Source organism: Sylvia atricapilla, chromosome 14, assembly GCF_009819655.1.
Source record: "Sylvia atricapilla isolate bSylAtr1 chromosome 14, bSylAtr1.pri, whole genome shotgun sequence".
Taxonomy (NCBI): domain Eukaryota; kingdom Metazoa; phylum Chordata; class Aves; order Passeriformes; family Sylviidae; genus Sylvia; species Sylvia atricapilla.
Window position 1 is genome coordinate 18860903 of NC_089153.1, and position 17029 is coordinate 18877931.

The window sequence follows — 17029 nt, forward strand, 5'->3', positions numbered from 1 at the left end:
GGGCGGGACGGGGCGGGCCCGGGCCTCGGGGCGGGGCGGGCCCGACGGGCGGCTGACGGCCGGTGGGGCCTGGGCGGGTGGCGCTCGCTCGGGCCCGGGGCGGCTGCTGCGGTGTCCTCCGGGCCTGCCGTTGCTGTCCGGGTCGCTGGCACCCGCCGCCTTCCCGGGATGCTCCAGCCGTGAGGACGGAGCGGACACACGGGAGCGCCTCGCTGCCGCCCGCGCGGGGCGCTCGGCAGACGGGCGGTACCCGGACGCACCCGCAGCAGCCCCGACGGCCGCGTGTCAGTTTTCCCCCGGCGCTACGTGGTGCAGCCCACAAGCCAGCGTTTGCTCACAGCCCGGGGCCGCGCCTCATTCTGCTTGGGCCGTGGTCCCTGCAGAGGCGCTGCGGGAAGGTGGCCGCTGCGGCCAGACACAAGCCATGTCCCCTGCACAAACGCGAGCACACGCGTTCCTGACTGGCCGCGCAAACAAGCTCCGGGTGTTGGCCAGTTTAAGGTGTTGCTTTGAGAGCTCCATTGCCAACTTCATTTCAAAAGTGCTGGAGGCCCGAAGAACAGACAGACAGCTAAGACTGAGTCTTACAAATGCTAATGGCTGTATAACAGTAGTAGCCTGTGAAATCTATTGGGAGCACCAAAACTGGAGCTTTGACTAAAATCGTTTCGCCAAGTGCTCATTTCTTTATCTAGAACAAGTGTACATGGTACCTGGGCTCTACATCCTGTCAAGTGATTTCTCACACCACGTTTCTGTGTTACGAGATGTTGTCAGTCATGCTTTTTTCAACTTTTTCTGCAAAAACAAAACACTGCCAGTCCTCTGAGGACTGGTGGTTCGTCAGGAAAATCCACATGGAGCCTGACCCATCATGGAGAAAAATGACCCTGTTATTAAGCCTAGAGAGGGAGTCTGGGGGCATTGGCAGACCGAGGCTTGAGGCTGTGTGGGAGGAAATGGTTTGGGAGCATTTACCTCCTTTTGCCCGCTGGGAAGCAGTCTGCTTTTGTAACTGGACTTGTACCAGTGGCATTAACTGAGTCCGTTTTATCTCCGTCTATGTGGACTAATCTATAATAACTTTTTGACTATGAATTTTTTACTAATTATTCAGGTCTAAAGGGTTAGGAGAAGAGAGGATGCATTAAATATAAACAGACTGTGTCTACAAACTTGGAAGTTACTTTAAAAGACTTGTGTTACACAGCACAGTGAAATAATGGTCAGTGTCTGCCCTTACTTTTTCTAAAGCAGCACTAGAGAGGGTTGCATTTGATTGTTCTTGGGCTCTTACATGAATTTTAATATGCAGCTGCCCCAGTATTGTGGCTTTATGCTGCTCAGCACCAGAGCCCTGACGCCTGACTAGGATGTGCCAGGAGAAGAGCCCAGTACTGTCATATTGCAGGTTCAGGGGCAACAGCAGTGGCTGGCAGCTAGGGAAGGAAATATCTTTTCAAATAGCCAGAACACGTTCGTTCTGGAGTTTTTTTTCTACTCCTATTCTCCTGGCAAATCCTCTTCTTCTGTAACCGGATGCTTAGTAGCAAGACCACCAGTACTGGCCAAGCAAATGCACACGAAGTGGCTGCCCACCAGGTCCTAAGGCTGCCCACCTTCCTAAGGGACTATCTTAGCATAAAAGAATTTATCCTCCTCCTGCTGCAAGTGGGACCCACTGAGTAGAAAATGAAACACTCTCTCAGACAGCTTCTGCCCCCGGTGAGTGGCTGTGCTGAGGTCGGAGCTGGCGGCTGGCATGCTTCACACAGCAAGCTGAGCCCCTGCCTCCTCGGGGCCAAGCAACAGCACGTGAGGAGTGAGCCTCTCCCGGGAGGAACAGCGTCCCCCTGCACTGCAGGCTGCCTTGTGCCTGCGTGCACTAACCACAGTGCAGTTAGAGTGAACTGCCTGTTTTGGCTGGGACATCTCCGTATGGCTGTGCAACTTCATGGGGAATTAAAATTCTCTGGAACAGGGCCTGGCCTTTGTCTGATTCTGCAAACATGCAAAAGTTTCAGCATTGTACTTTAATAGCAATATTTATTTAAATCCTGATTCCAATGTTTATGTTTCCTAGTGCCTTGTGCTGCATAGATGGTTGCACTGAAATTATCTGTACCAGTAAAGGACTACAGGGTTCTTCTGGGAAGTGAAGGCCTTAAAATCTGACTTTAAATGAAAATCATTCACTGTATAAAAGACAGTTCCTGATTTTTGCTTTTCAAATTGCTATTCACTTTTAAAATCCTTTTTGTTAGGTGTTATAAGGCTACTAGTTCAAGCATACCACGAAAATTGAAGCTTGTGTTCACTGCGTGTTCACTGCATGGTTGGTTTTGAGCCCAGCAGAAGGCACTATTTATATTTCTGTATATCTGTGTCTTGGATCTGATGTGAAGCTTTTAATTGTACAATGACAAAATGTCTGCCCCCTGTAGTTAAATAAATTTTCTTTAAATCACGTTTATATGCTCATGGACAAAAATGTTTGCCAGGCACGGTCATGAGTGGTGCAGTTCAAGCCCGGCTGGCAAACCAGCTCTCCTCTTGCTTCTTTGTACAAAGTAGACTGAAGATAAAGATCAGGGAGGGGATCCAGTGGGAAGGATCCCTGCCTGAGCCCAGGGAGGATGGAGATGATAGGCGTGTGGGCTGATGTGCTTTGTGCTGCCAAAGGACCCACCAGAGCCAACCTTGCAAACCTGCAAGGGTTTCCTTGGCTTGAGGGCTGGGTTCATATCCTGACCCCCGAGCAGAAGTGCTGGTCCTCGTGGGTCAGGAATCTGAGCTGAGCCCGCCAGATGGGCACTGCTAGTTTTATCATGAAGGAAAAGGCATAGGCTGCTCTTCTGATCTAGAGAACAGCATTTATTTTATGGGAAGTTCTGTAGTGGCAAGTTTCTAATTCGTGTCTTTCTGTTTGAGTAAGAACTGTTTAAGGCATACTTGGAAAGCAGTCATGTTACAAGGTGAGCTGCACTAGTTATGAATGATGCAGCCTTTTGGGAAGTGGTCTTTAAGCAAATCCCTTTCTGCAAAAGGATTAGTTAATAAGATGGGGCATAATCACCCTGTCTGGGGAGCATTTTCATGTTCTGTGCTCTCAAAACCCCAATGCTGGTTTTCTTTGTCCTCACTGGCTGCTGCCAGAGCACCAGCTGGGGTCCTGTGCAAGGAATCACAGGGTCTAAACACTGACAGCCTGAGCCTCACAGTATCCAGTGAGAGGCACAACGTGTCATGTAACTTTCTCACGCATTTTCTCCATGAGGCTGTCAAACTTACTGGTATCTTTTAAATGTTTGAACAGAAATTTAAATTGCCAACTGAATAATTCAAATAGCATAGGTATTTGATTAGGTCATCTTGCCTGCCACTGCCAAGGCGCCGTTGTCCTCTGATGGGTATTTTCTGATGACTTGGCTAATTTATTTTCCATTTGTCAGGGCAGTGGGCAGTTTCTTAATTGGAAAAACTCTACATCTTCTGCTGGCAAACTTCTGTGCTGGTTCCCAGCTCTCAGATGCTTAGTGCAACGTCATTCTATCTGTAATAAAAATAGAAAATGGTTTAAAAGAGTGAAGCATGTCCCATATTGTGACATGCCGTTCACAAAGTGCTGTCTGTGTCACTGGGAGTTGCTCATTACACCAGGAAGTATCTCAGGCTCCATAGCTCTGACTACAATGCTCATTAGACTTAGAGAATATTGTGTTGTTTGAAGGAAACAGACTATTGACATTAGGTGGGATTTGACCCCTTCCTTCACCAATGCTGACAAGCTTGAGCCATGTCCTGAGTGAGGACATTTCCTTCCTTGATGTCAGATCCATACAGAGTGGTTTTACACTGATTTTCCTGTGGGTCTGGAGGCAGCAGATCTTTGATTGCATGTGAAAAGGATGTGGTGTAACAATTGCATAAGTTATGAGCAGGATAAATGCACATAAGCTTTCATAGCATGTTTTCTTCTAAGGTCTGTTGGTTCAGCTGGAGAAGCAGTGATACAGTGGCAGTAGCAGGTTAACACTGATTTCTTCTGATTCCTACAGGATTTAAAAAAATGCATCCCTTTATTGCATGCATGATAAGTTGCAATGATGAAGTAAGTCCTAGTTGTCTTGTTTTATGCAAAGTTAGAGCTGCCTTCTCATACTGTGCAGTCATGATTTACAAGCATGTCCTGTTTTTGGAGGCTGCCAGATAAACAGGGTTGTTCTACTATCATTCTCACTGCAATGTCAAGACAGCCCCCGGCACTGCCTTTCACGTGCCTCAGGGAAAGTCAGGCTAAGTACAAATGCAAAAGAAACAGTGAAAGAGCCAATAGAATCTGATTGTCAATCATCTGATTGTCCCACTTAGATATAGAAGCAGAGGTCAGAGATGGGTGGGCTCTTTTATTCACCCAGAAATGGCATGTTTATGAAGGGCAGGTGACTGATGAGCCTGGTATCTCAATCAGCTGGAGAGGGCCAGTGGCTGATGCCTCCATCACCACACTCCAGTTTCTAAACTTTCAGACATAGGCATGTTAGAAGATGAGACAGACCTTTGTGATTCTCCAGGCTGCTCTGCATATCGGTCCCTGCAGAATTCCTCCGCGCAGGGTGTTGTCCTTGGTGAAATCCTTTACCAAAGCCAAACCACTGCAGAGTCAGAAAGGCAAAGCATTTGATTCTGTGAAAAGCTTGTTCTGTATTTCATGCCAAAACCACAGGGAGAGTAGGTTAATAGTGTGGCAATTTCTACTGCAGAATGCTATTGTATTGTTGGGGGGAGTAATTTCAAACAACACACACAGCCTGACTTGAGCATGCTGTCAGTCTGTCATACTAACAGAGACCACAAACCTGATAAGCAGCTGGAAGTTATAATCTTCTTTGCTTGGTTATTCCAGGAATACTTCTGAAATGCAGTAATGCTTTTTGCTCCCAGATTTGTTTAGTGCTGAGCAAAACCCCATGAAAAATTCCAATATTTCAACACGTGGGGTATTTTTTCCTCCTGAAATCAGCTGCTAGTCAAAATGTTAAGAAATAGTAGTTGTGGAAAAAGAGTTCTGAATTTTTTTCTGTGGGTAATCTGGACTCCCCTTCTCCCTCACCAGGTCCTCCAAGGAAGGATTGCTAATGTTCTCAGTGTTGAAGGACTCCCATGGCACTGCAGGCCTTGCAGTCAGATGCAAACTGAGTCACTCAGTTATAAAGTTGTTGGGGACATAAGGCGCCAGAGATAAGTAATGTTTTCAAGGGAGGGTTAGAACAGATCTGGGCATCAGTATGAAACCCTAAATATTCCAGCCTGGCTAGAGTGTGCTAGACCCACCTGAACCAGTACAGAGGAATGGGTGGTGACCCTGGAGGTTCTGCACATCAGGTGAGCTCCAGCCACCTTCTATGAAGATGGACCAACCCAGAGATGCAACTCCAGATTCCTAGGAACAGCCAAGTAAACTCTTAGACATCTTTTGTTGTTTGCATGTCAATGGGTAACTTCAGGATCACAGTTTCAGGAATGGTGAGATTTTAGCCTCTGTAACAGCTGTCTGGATTGGTGTGGACCATTAAGGCCTGGATGAGATCAATTTATGTAAGAAAACAGGCATTCTGTATAAGTTTGAAGCCCAGAATATTCTGCCAGATGTGTGCCACCAGATTCACTTCAAGAGCAGTTAGCCCTGTTGCTTTCAGTTAATGTTCTTCCTCTCCAAATAAGTCTCTTTCCACCTAGTCCTGTTTGTTCCCTGCTTCTTGTGTGGCATCATCCAGCATCTTCCCTATGCTGTGAAGCCTGGCTTGGCTGGTCTCACTCTGTGTTTGGCCTCTTTTGTATGGCAAATGCCGACTTGCTTCCAAGCATATCTGCTATTGTGACTCCCTCTCATTCCAGCTTATCTTAGGGATCACCAGCTATTCTCTTCTGTGCTGGCTTTTATTCCCAGAAATGACTTGGAGAACTAAGATGAGATTTCCTTGTTTCCATGGTGTTGCACTTGACCTAATCAACCACTGCAGACCTAAAGTGTCCTTGCCTTCAACCTCTCTCTCCTTCAAGCTGTGGCTTCAGGGAGCACATTGATGCAAAAACAGGTGGTGTATCTAGAGATAATTAGTGATTATGTGCCAGTGATTACAAGTCTATAATGAGTAATTAGATGTCAGCAGAGTAGAATTACAGTGGATTTAAAGGTACTATGTTTGCTTGTTTGTTTTTATGGTTTCTTGTGACTGTGAGGAAGCAAGCAGTCAAATATACTTTGGCCAGGCTGGTATAAGAAACAGAGCTGCCATTTGGGCAATTTTTGTCTTGGCCCTGCACACCCTGGTATAATGCACGACAGAAGCTAACCAGGAACACAGGAACCAGGCGGTGACTGAAGACCCTGGTCTGCTTGCCTGTCAGTACATTTGTTGCTGCTTTGGAGGAAAACCATATTCTGTAAACTGGTGTGACTGATGCCATGCAGGAGCTAGAGCCTGTGCTTGCCATGGCTGGGACTACTTCTTCATTTTTCACTTAATTTTCATAACTCCAGCTGATCTATTTATGTTAGAAATTGTGTTCAGGCTGTATTCACTGTCCCACCAAATTCTCATTTGAAATCACTTTTAAGTTGTGCTACCATTAAGGACTGGTGGGCTGTCCCTTCCACACAGATGTTAAAATGGATAAAAATAGATAATGTCCATCTATGTTGCTCACTATCTCCTAGGGAAAAGCAAACACAGCTTACAGTCCTCCTTTTGCAGTGACTAGAAGAAAAACACTTTTGTGCTCCCAAAATCCATCACCCAAACACAGCCTGTCCTCCACTTGTTTGAAAGACCACTCTTTTGCAAGCAGTCTTGGAATTGGTTGTTCCCTCAACTCTTTTTCAGCTGCTTCTGAAACCCAAGACTATGTCTGAATGCCAGAACCCAATCTCAGCTGCATCAAATACACCTGGAAGAAATCACATGAAAAAGGGGAACTTAATCCCAAATAAAGCCTGCCACATCAAGGTCAGCCTGTGACAGACCCAAAATTTGAGAAAAGCAGGTTGTGCCAGTTTCAGACTACCCCTCATTGCTGTTTCCTAGGGAAATCCTCACCTTACTTTGTGGGATTACTATGTTGCATAGACATTAAATTAAAATCAAGGTTTTGTCTGTATGCTCATACCCACCTTTGCTTCTTGCTTTTCCTAAATTCTGGCTTGGTTCTTTCATCTCGGCTGCTTTTTACTTCTAAACCAGTGGACTATGAGTGCCACACCTCAGGCAGACAGTGGTGGAAGGAGCTGAGATGACTCATCAGACTGCAGGCTGTCTAATAGGGAATTGTGCACCACAAAATTCCATTGTGCTGAGTATCACTGCTTTTATGCATTTTACTAAGTATGAAAAAATAAAGACCAAAGAGAGAGACAGTGAACAGAGCACCGATGCTTTCTTGATGGAGAGGCTGGAGCCCAAGGTGAAATTGCAGGATTTTGTTGTTGGTCCTTTCCAGAGCATGGGTGAGTTAGCATCGATTACTGTGAACTTTCAAAACACAGTAAGGTGTTTTGGACTGGGAAATGGTGAAAGGCAGTTTGTTAGTAATTTCCCAATGAAAGCATATGAATGTTGTTGCATCTGTTATGATAAGCTTTGAATACCTGAGACTGAACTCAGTCTGCAACCCAGATGTGCTAGTGCCTTACCTGCAATGCAGCTTTTATGCATCCATAAAACATATATAATTTGAGACCATAACTGCCAAATGAACCACTCACATTCTGTGAAGCTAAAATCCTTTTCCCTTTCCCTGGACTTGTTCCATTGCTATGGGGTAAGATATTTTTCTTGGTAGAACATGGCTAAGAACATGGCAGGTTACTTTTGCATTGTGGCCTTTCTGATTCACTGTTAGTGATTTACCTTTCTGTTATTTTTGATGTAAACATTGATACAGAAGTGAGAGCCTGTGTGTGTCACCCACACACTTGTGCAGGTTGAACGGTGTTAGGTACCATATCCATGGTGTGTTCTTACAGCTTTAGACTAAGTGGCTGTCCCTCAGAATATTCAAATCCTTCATTCAGTGACTAGGCTAGCTGATAAAAATCCAAGTAACAGATACCACAGTAAACTCTGGAAGTTTCTGTGCTGAGAATGTAAAAAGAGAGGCTTGTCTTTCCTGCCAAGCTGGAATGCTTGAATTCTTTTCACAGCCCCTATCAGTTAAGCAATTTTGACTACTAGCTGGCTTACCTGGGGCTTAAAGAAGGATCTTGGGGAAACTGGCCACTTTAAAAGTTCTCTGTTTTATATACAAAGAAGCCCAAACTTCTGTAGGTTTTTACTGTAGTACTTGGTTGGTTTTGCTTTTCTTACCTGTTCTTAATTCTTGGAAGTGACAGAGGAAGTTTAGCACCAATGCTTTCTATCTGTATTCAAAACCAAGAGTCTTGTCTGAGAGTGTGTGTTGGTTCTGGAAGAAGAGGTTTACACAGAGGGCTTTCCCAGCATCACCTCTCTGGAACACTTAATGCTGCAGGGGGTCTGACCTCCAGCTCACACAGCTGCCCACTGCTCTCCTCTGGCTTGTCTTACAGACATGTAATATGTATGCATTAGTCCTGTTAAGGAGTGTGTACCTTTTCTGTAATTTTTTCTGTACTTTACTTTGTTTGAAACTTGCTTATTAATAGTTTCGAATAGTTCTAATGCATTCACGTTTCTCCTTTGAGTATTATTAGCACTTTCCACAACAATAAGGAAAGGACCAGAGAGGTTCAGATTTTCATGGCAGAGCTCTAACAACAAGGGCAGTTATGGAACAACCCAAAGTCGAGTGCTGGGGACAGTGCAGGCATCTGCAACCGAGGAAGCCTTGCTGGGAACATGGCAAGGAAAGCCCCAAAGCATGCTGACTGAGAGAATTACCATGGTTCTAAGATGGTGTGGTTCTGTGCTGGTTTCAGATGGGGTAATTTTCTTCACAGTGGCTAGTACAGGGCTATGTTTTGGATTTGTGCTGGACACAGTTGATAATATAAAAACGTTTTTGTTATTGCTGAACAGGGCTTACACAGAACTAAAGCTTTTTCTGCCCTTTGTATGGCCACAACAGCAAGGAAGTTGGGAGTGCATTGGAGGCTGGGAGGAGACTCAGGCAGGACAGATGGCCTGAACTGACCAAAGGGATATTCCATACTAGATAAGGTCATGCTCAGTATCTAACATGGTGGGAAGAAGGAGGAGGAAGGCGGGACATTTGGAACGGTGGCATTTCTCTTCCCAAGTAACCATTGCTTGGGATGGGGCACCACTCTGCTGGAGGTGGCTAAGCACCTGCCTGCCTTTGGGAAACAGTGAATTAATTCCTTGGTTTATTTTGCATGTGTGTGCAGTGTCTTTATCTCAATGCATGAGTTCTCTGTCTTTTGCCCTTCTGATTCTCTTCCTAGTCCTGCTGGTGGAGAAGTGAGCAAGCAGCTGTGTGGTACTTTGTTGCTGGCTGGGGTTAAACTATGACAAGTTCTCATCTTGAAAAACTGTTTCACACATTCTACACTGATAACTAATGATATTTTTGTAGTTTAGAATATTTCTTTGGATTTAAATTAGGGAGAGTATCACAGCTTGCAAACTCAGGACCTAAAATATAACTGCATCCAGTGCTACTTGTCAGAATGATCCTGAAGGATTTCCTTGGCTTCCATTCATAAAGGTCTATTTTAGCTGACTAATGAAAACAGACTTATTTTCCTGTGTGCTGAGCACTTCCCAATCTGCCATTTTCCTACCTTCTTTTTCAGTGTAGTCTCTCCATTAATCCTAAAAAATATCCAGTTGTATTCTCTGCATGCCTGGGCAAGAGTTCAGATCACTAACTTGGAAACTGCTGCTGAAATATGTTGTCTTCTGCCAGGTCTCAGACCTCCTTTATCTGTCTCCAGGAAGTGAAGCTCATTATGTTTCCTCTGGACCATGCAAAGCAGAATAATAATCTTGTTTTGTAAAGTATGTTTTGTGTCATGTTAACATGACTTAGCTTCTGGGATGGTTGAAAACACAAAGAATGTACAAATAAAAGATTTCCAGTTCCATTTAAATCTCTGAACACACATAACTATGGCTATTGTAAAGAAATCAGAATTAATGAGTCACTGATCCTTACTGCAGAAGGATCTTGCTGGAGATGATCCTAACTATGTTTTTATCACAGTTTTTTATTAAAGCAAATGGTCTACTCAAGGCCAGAGCATTTAAAACACTTGAGAGTAAGCAACTGATATCCCAGCACATGAAAGAGTTTGTCTTGCTTGCCTGGGGACTCAGAACTTTACTGAGTGGGTTTGTTTCTCCGATTGTGTCATATGTGGCACAAATATGGATATTTTTCCTGTGTCTGTGGCAGTTGGGCAATTTATAGCATTAGGTTAATTTCTGCATTTTACAAGGAAGGTTGGTGTACTATATAGCCGGAAGTAAAGCAAAGAGTTATCATTAATTTAGGTATGACAGGAAGCAGAATTGGTGACAGGGTGTCAGTTAGGGCTCTGGATTCAAAGCCCTGCTGGCTCTAGCCAGGCACTCCAGGTTCCTCAATGCCAAAGCTGTTTTCTCTCCAAGTCATTGTCATGTAGCTGGGTCTCGAAACAACAAATTACACAGGGGCAGGCTCAGGCTGACAGTGTGGATTAGGATTCTTAGGGTTAGGGATCTGGAATAAAAGAGTTGTTGACCTTAATTTACAGATGACCCTTGTTTGGGTCATATATAGAGGGCCCATGACAATGGGGTCACCTGCTTGGTTGTTGATTGTTTTTCATTCTTGTGTCCCAGGGCTCAAAGATATCAGTTGAAGGTAATGCTAGTTTTGTGCACCCTGTACATCTCACTATATGGTTTGTTATATAACTGACTGGGAAAAAATTAGGCACAAAGGAGTAGGAATAGTGTTTTCATCTGCTCCAAGGCCAGAACTCAGTAAGATGGGACCATACTGGGATTAGTATTATGGTCAATGTTGAGGTTTGTATTTGGAGGTGCTGAAGATTTGTTACCAGTTCTTGGAGGCTCCCTCTTTATATTAAGAAATGTGACTTGCTGACAGCCAATCCATCCCCAAGGGAGTGCCTGGTGTGGACAAGCCTGTTTCATGCAGCTGGGGTCCTGCCTTTGAGTGCACATCAAGCCCACCAGAGTTGTCCCAGTTTCAAGATCTGCAGTGGAGCAGAACTCCATGCAGCATTTGAAGATACAAATGAGCAAGACAATGGTACAGTGACATTTTCCAATCTCCATGCTTTCCCTAAAATGGCATTCAGTTGTTGAGCACTGACCTGCAAGATCCCTCCCTTGGCAGAAGTGCCTCTCATAAATGGAGAATGTTAGTCTATAATTAGGGAGTCTGTAATCCATAGATTAGTGGCTCCATGCTCTAAAGTCTCCATCTGTTGTACACACTGAAATCATTATATCTCTAGTCTCAGTCCCGTTTCAGGCTTCTAAAACGGTTTTCACAGGATTCTCTTTGTTGTGCAAAGCAGCTTGTTCATGGCTGTCACTTGCTGTCCAGGCACTGGAGCAGATGTAGCACAATGGCCTCTTGTCAGTGTAGCACAAACTGGAGTGCATCTCTGCCCAAGCAGGAACAGGGCTTTGAAATGTATATTTTGGCCATGTTCAGACTTAGCCTCCCCCCAAACAAAGCAGATGGCACATTGCCAATTATTAGAGCTTTTACTATGTTCAGACAATATCCGAAAGAATGGAAAACTCTTGCCATCCAAAGGGGCTACAGAAACAACCCAGAGACCTTCTAATATATAGCCAGGCTTCACTCTAGCCATGAGCACTTGCCTGCTCTGACAGAAGCATAGTCTGGGACAGCGCTTAGTCCCTCACTTGCCAAAGTAATTTATTATAAAATAAAATTAAAAAAAGGTAGGCCAAGGATGGCCCACACAGCTGCAGCCTGGGGCCTTGTATGACCACCATACACCCTGCCTGGGGCAGGCTGATGTGCTGTCATGTACCAGGGGCAGATTCACACCAGGCATGCCCATGGCTTGTCCCAGGACAGTCTGCAACTCCCTTGCATTTTCCCATCCTTTTATTGTCTTGTAGCTGAAGATATCTTGCCGCTGTCCCAGAGAAACACCCAGAGCATTCTGGACCCAAAATTTGGTGAAGAGTTCTTGTCATTCTCAAAAAAAGGATCCCTTGGATGGCCATGCTTCCACGTGTACACAGGAGATGGCAAAATCAGACATAACAGATGTTATTAATACCTAGCCTTACCATTCTGAGCTGTATCTGTACACGCTGCAGGTTTTCTTGCACTGTATCTTCACTCCATCAGCAAAGGACTCCTGTTTTACTCCAGCAGGTGTTCAGGCTGGGAGTTCATGCAGCAGCTTTTCTACACCCCTACTGATCCAATTCCCATTGCCAGCAGTTTCCCTGAAACACATTTCTAATTTTATTAGAGATTTTTAGAAAAGTGAATGCCTCCTAGTCTGGTCACTGAAGTACTACTGTACTACTGAACTACTGTGTTGCACATTATTTAGTGTGAAGGATGTTTGTACAGGCAAATGATCTGCACCCCACGGCCTTATCCAGAGAGGATCCACAAAGTCCTTCTGAGCTGAGCTCATCCCACAGGCCTTGTAGCAAACATCTATTTTATACTGCGTATCTGTTATCTTTAATTCTAAATTAGTATATATTAATATTAAATGCTCCGTCCATTTTTTTCCAGTCAAAGGAAACAAGACTGCTTGGCTCAAGTTCTTTGCTCCACTCATTATTTGAAGATTATTTTGCAAGGGAAATGAACATGTTTGAACTAAATCTAGATCCAATTTTCTGTGTTTTGGACCCGTTTAATATGTTTCAGTCTTCTAAGAGCACTTTAAAGATATGAACTGCACTTCTTGGGGAAACATAGTGTTTGAGATTTTTTTACTAAAGAATACAATAATGTGCTGGGCTATTCTGTAACAATCTGATATTCTTTAGCTTAGATTTCTTGAGTGTAAAAAGGATGAGATAGGTATAAATACCTGGCTACAAGTTTGCACTTCCAGATATGCTTTCCATTTACTTTATAAGATTTTCTTGACAATTTTCTTCCCAAAGGGCTGTTTGGCAGTGCACACAGCTCCCTGTGGCCTTGGACTGGAGGTACCGAGCATTTTGTCTCTGTGACATCAACTGCCATGAAGTGCCGCTGTGTACTGCTGACCCACTCCTCAAAATGAAATTATTCTATAATTTAAAATTCATTTTAGGCAGAGAAATTACAAAGATTTGATAGAGAGGGAGGCGATTCCAGAGTCTGAGCCTGTCAAGGGCCGAAGGTGCGGCGCAGACCCCCTCAGTGAAACAGAAGCGGGAGCCAGCCACGACCCTGTAGCCGGTGACCACCGTTGCGGCTCTAGAGTTACGGTCACTTCCATGGGTTACAGTCACTTCCTCGCGCTCCTACCGAGACATTTCCGAGCCGCTCTGTCTGCCCCCGGCCCGGTGTCCCCGCGCTGCCCTCTGGCGGCACGCCCGGAGAGCGGTCCCCGGCCCCGTCCCGCCCGGTCCCGCCTCAGCCTCAGCCCCGGGCCCTGCCCTGCCCCGCCTCAGCCCCGGGCCCGGCCGCGCCTCAGCCCCGGGCCCTGCCCCTGCCCCGCCTCAGCCCCGGCCCCGCCTCAGCCCCGGCCCCGCCTCAGCCTCAGCCCCGGGCCCGCCCTCAGCCCGGTCCCGCCTCAGCCCCGGCCCCGCCTCAGCCTCAGCCCCGGCCCCGCCTCAGCCCCGGGACCGGCCCCGCCTCAGCCCCGGGACCGGCCGCGCCTCAGCCCCGGGCCCTGCCCCTGCCCCGCCTCAGCCCCGGGCCCGGTCCCGCCTCAGCCCCGGCCCCGCCTCAGCCCCGGCCCCGCCTCAGCCCCGGCCCCGCCTCAGCCTCAGCCCCGGGCCCGCCTCAGCCCCGGGCTCGGCCCCGCCTCAGCCCCGGGCTCGGCCCCGCCTCAGCCCCGGGCCCCGCCTCAGCCTCAGCCCCGCCTCAGCCCCGGGCCCGCCTCAGCCCCGGGCCTGCCTCAGCCCCGGGCCCGCCTCAGCCCCGGGCTCGGGCCCGCCTCAGCCTCGGGCCTGCCTCAGCCCCGGGCCCGCCTCAGCCCCGGGCTCGGGCCCGCCTCAGCCCCGGGCCCGCCTCAGCCTCAGCCCCGGGCTCAGCCCCGCCTCAGCCCCGGGCTCGGCCCCGCCTCAGCCTCAGCCCCGCCTCAGCCCCGGGCCCGCCTCAGCCCCGGGCCCGCCTCAGCCCCGGGCCCGCCTCAGCCCCGGGCTCGGTCCCGCCTCAGCCCCGGGCCCGCCTCAGCCCCGGGCCCGCCTCAGCCCCGGGCCCGCCTCAGCCCCGGGCCCGCCTCAGCCCCGGGCCCGCCTCAGCCCCGGGCTCGGGCCCCGCCTCAGCCCCGGGCCCAGCTGACGGCAGCGAGCGGGGGTTTATCTACTTCACACTGCGGCAAGAGCCTTCAAGAGCTCCCAGATCGTGCGCCGCGGACTCCAGAAAGGCAGCAGCTTGCGCTTGTGTTTTGGTTTCCGCACAGGCCTGGCAAACAGCAGTAAATTAACTCCTGGCCCCCGCTGGGATCACTGCCTGCCCTCCCTTTTCCTAGTGATTGCTCCAGGACCTCGCTCACTCTTTAATCGATGTATTCCCCACCTCAGAGTAACTCCTATCCCTTCCTGTGTCACAACCTGCCGCGCCCCAGCATGTGCCTCCGTGGCTCAGTTTGAACGTGATTCCTCTGAACAGACTTCAGGTAAGCTGAATACTCCGTGAATGTAAAGTGATATTCTTTTTTAAAAAAAAAAAGCTGCTGTTTTATTTTTTATACAAACTAAAACACCAGAGGTCATTGAATCCTATATTAAATACATAAATTAAAAAATAACCATTCATAAAACTTTACATACAATAAGGATTCTCTCCTACACATTAATACATATAGTACAGATACATGTCCAGTGTTTATCAAAGGGTCATTCTGCCAAGTAATTTACAATTTTGTTCTGGAATAGACACCAAAAAAATCTGGAACAAAACGTATATATAAAACCACAGAGGTGCTGATGTGAGAGAGGGAAGGGGAAGAGAAAACCCTTTGGATCACCAGCAGCTGTTTGTTCTCTTAGTCCTGCTCATGTCAGGAGAGCCCGGCCTGGGCAGTCGTCGTGGGATGCCACAGAACTGAAAGCTTTGGGTTTCAGAGGATGTTTCCCACTGAGATGATGGTACGGGGTTGGAAGATGAACACCACCTAAAAAAACCCCTCTGCATTGTCCTCCAGGCACATCAGTAAGAGAGGATGGAGCTGCAAGCTGGGCTGGTAACACTGCAAGAAGTACCATTTCCTTACTGCACCTCCAACTGCCTGAATTCATCTTACATAACCAGGCCCTCACCTGAAGTGCTTAAATTCAAAAAATAGTCTTCAAAAGCTCCCAGCTTGGTCACTGGGAAAAAAAAAAAAAAAAAAAAGAAAAAAAGAAAAAAAAAAGAAAAAAAAAAAAAGCAAGTCAAATTGTGGTCAAGCTTATTTGTACTACCTTCTGTGACTCACCTCCTGCTTTGTCGGGATAGATAGCCTGGAGTGCTGCTACTCCTGAACAGCCTCGAAGGGATGCATGGGAGGGATCCAGGGCTGCATTTGCTGTTCTCAAAGGCTGCAGTAAATTTTTTATTTTTCTTGCTGGTTTTGGGAAAGGGAAGTTGACTGCAGTAACTAATCTGAGGGAGGATTCTTTGCTTCAACGAACATCAGGAACAGCAGAAAGCCCAGGATTAACAGTCCAATGACAGAGATGGGTCCATAAAAAAGAATTAAAAATTTCATTGCCCATGAGATGTGAAACTAAACCTGGACAAGGGTACCAGCTGTGGCAGCTAAACAATCTTGATTCAGTTCCTCATGCCTAGATTGAAGTAATATGTTCGTAAGCTATACCAATAATTTCTATATACAATAGGGAATAGGTATATGCATATATATGTATATATATGTACACATACATATAGAGACATGTATATATATATATATATATACAAATATTAATCTCATTTTGATCTAGCTGATAGCAGAAAGTTCGTATTAACTCATATTAGTAAGTGTGTTTTAGGCATGGCATGTGTTACACTGCAAGGAGAGTAAAGCAGTGGTGGTTCAGCTCCCTGGAGGGAAGAACAGTCTTTGAAAAGTTTGCAGATCCAGGTCTGCTGCGATCTTTAGTTTGCAGATACCAGCTCCCATTCCCCCCTGAGCCCTTGGAAATGCAGTACCTCCATGCATATATATACACACAGGGAGTTAGGGACTACAAATTAAGACAAAAAAAAAAAGAGAAATAAGATGTGGCTCAGGGAGCGTAAATGATGAAGCCTGCTACAAGACCAGTCAGGTATGTCGTGAAAGTGTGTACTTCTATCTGTGCCACAAACCTTCTTTACAATTGCCTGAAATAAACATTTCTAGGTTTAAAAAAAAAAAAAAAAAAAAACCAAAAAAAAAAAAAAAAAAAAACAAAAAAAAAAAAAAAAAAAAAAAAACAAACAAACAACACCAAACCGTGGTTAAAGTTATTGCACCATCACTGAAACCAAGTGCTGCTCATTCTTCTGCAAGAACTCAGTACTTTACCTGCCAGCCCTAACACTGAGGAAAGCAGCCTGAATGTGTGAAAATATCTAATGCTGCAACAGAGCAAAGAGTGAGTTGGGAAGAAGGAATAACCAGAGAGAAAGCCCCTTCATTGTAGCTAACAACCTGTTAAACTTCTCAGCGATCTCCATCTGTCACAGGAGTGGGACCATTCTTCCAAGGCCTGACTCCAGAGCTTCAGGACTGAAGTCCTAGCTCATGGAAAGCACATGTACATTTGGGTCAACCTTACTCACAGAATCTTCTGCTAAGGAAAAGGAATTTGAACAAAAAGCATGCAATGTGCTCCAGTCACATAACGTATCTACCAACAAGCATATTTCTTTAAAAAATGAATTA